We start from the raw sequence: 2,132 nt of genomic DNA on the forward strand, positions 1-2,132 counted from the left end.
CAAGTCTCCCTGTTTCCCATAATTCCTGACTTTATGAGTGAGGCTATCATGGGGAACATTATCAAATGCCACATTTACTGCTCGACCTTTGTCAATCTGCCTTACACTTCCCCAAAGAACACAATAAAATCTGTGAGGCATGACCTGCCCCTCAAAAGGCCATGCTGACTGCCTTTAGTCACGCTATGCTTTTCCAAATAGTCATAAATCCTATCCCTCAGAATGCTTCCCAAAACTTTGCTGACCATTGCCATAAGGCTAACTAGTCTGTATTTGCCAGGGATTTCCCTATTACCTTTCTTGAAAAGTGGAACAACCTCATTTCTCTCTTCCCAGAGTAGCTTCGGATAAATTTGGCCTTGCCCTGGAGACTCACCAATCTTAATGTTTGCCAAAGCTTCCAGCACATCAGCGTCATGGAGTTTGATCGAATCAAGCTTGTATACGAGTTCCTCAAAGCTCCCATTCGAAACAAGCTCCATTTCCTTCGTCATGATCGAAACAAAAGACTCATTTAGGGCTTCCCCTGTCTGTTCAGACTCCACCCACAAGTTCCCTACGCTGTCCCTGATCGGCCATACTTTATCCCTGATCATTCTCTTATTCCTCACATATGAGTTAAATGCCTTTTTCATACCCACTCCTGACTCTCGTCAGTCCATTTCTGAGCTCGTTTCTAGTAAGCCTGTGATCCTCTACGTAATCTGCCTTCTTCCTATGGATGGGAAGTTCATCTGGTCTCGTCCTCCAAGGTTCCTTAAGCTTACCCCTTCTTATACATCTCAGAGGAACAAATTTTTGCACCACTCGCAACAACCTCCTGCATTCCTGAAGAAGGGCTAATGCCCGAAACGTCGATTCTCCTGTTCCCTAGATGCTGCCTGACCTGCTGCGCTTCTCCAGCAACACATTTCCATCTCTGATCTCCAGCGTCTGCAGACCTCATTTTCTCTTCAAGTATTTGAAATAAAATTCCACATTACCTTTCTTTTAAACATAAAGGGGACAGCTAAACTAAATTTCTCAAGGGTATGTGAAGTTTATTTCATTTAACCTGGAAGATTTAAAAACTGTTCAATCTTTCCTTGCATTCGTACACCCTTCGTAATTGGTTTTTCTTCACCAGTCGCGATACTTGCTTCTTGTTTTATGTTGTACTTCTCAGAACATTAACGAATGTCAACCCTGATTTTTCTCCACCTGATCTGATGAGCTTTTCCAGCAATTCCTCTTTTTGTTTTTGTTGGTGGACAAACCTATGATCATGGAAGTGTACACAGTGCTCTCCAGACACAATCTACAACACCAGGAAGTCACTGTCAACAAACCTTCGTTATCTGACATTCACTCTTCTCCTTCGAGGAAGTAAGCAGCAAAACGATAACATTTTACTTCACATTCAGGAAGATCCGTAACAGACGTTTTACAAAAGATCGAAAATATTTGACCTCGAGTCGCCGATTACCCAAATACGGGGGAGGGGAGGGAGGGAAGAGACAGGAGAGAAATTACAAGGAGAGCTCCTCAGTCTCAATAACACCTTCCAACCATCCCCTCCCCCCTCCATCAACCAGCAGATCATGGCCTTGGCCGTCCTCTCCCCGGAAAAAGAGGACGGAGGCCGGTCTAACCGAGAGCGGATCGGGTCGAGCGGTAACTCCGCTGTCGAACAACACCGGGTACAGACCGCCTTCACTCACTCACTCGGTCGGTCGGTCACTTACCGGGGCCTCGCTCTCGCTCTCTGTGCCGTCAAGGCCCGGCAGACGGGCCCGATCTCGCACTTTTTTCACACACACACCCCCCACTAACGTCGTCACCAGGTCCGCAACGACCACTGTGACATCACCGATTTCCGTCAAAACCGTTTCCGGGAACTAAGGTCAACAGCCGGGACACCCACAAAGGGAGAGGTGCGTCACAAAAGGAGGGCCCACAGGGAGCACAATGGGGCGGGGTCTAGCTCGCTCCCGCGCACGCGCGTTGAAAGAGGGATGGGGTGATAGAGAGAATATGGAGTTATATATCGAGAGGGTTCACACACATATATATATATATATAGAGAGAGAGAGAGATGGGGAGGGACATAGAAGGGGGAGTTATAGATGGGGGGAAGATCACAGAGGGAAGTT

At 47.0% G+C, this 2,132-nt stretch overlaps 1 protein-coding gene across 2 annotated transcripts in view; it reads right to left on the bottom strand.

Moving 5' to 3' along the window:
• Positions 1 to 1,853, bottom strand: part of tax1bp1b (Tax1 (human T-cell leukemia virus type I) binding protein 1b) — a 101,253-nt gene extending 99,400 nt beyond the window's left edge. The window contains exon 1 of one of the 2 annotated variants that reach the window (XM_043689537.1): positions 1,725 to 1,853. The gene's annotated coding sequence lies outside the window, so the exon portion shown is untranslated. Of the gene's footprint in view, positions 1 to 1,328; positions 1,435 to 1,724 lie in introns of those variants that run through there. The other variant, XM_043689538.1, reaches the window with a different exon arrangement.
• Between the last annotated feature and the right edge of the window lie 279 nt (positions 1,854 to 2,132).

The sequence above is a fragment of the Chiloscyllium plagiosum genome, chromosome 5, assembly GCF_004010195.1.
Source record: "Chiloscyllium plagiosum isolate BGI_BamShark_2017 chromosome 5, ASM401019v2, whole genome shotgun sequence".
Lineage (NCBI taxonomy): Eukaryota > Metazoa > Chordata > Chondrichthyes > Orectolobiformes > Hemiscylliidae > Chiloscyllium > Chiloscyllium plagiosum.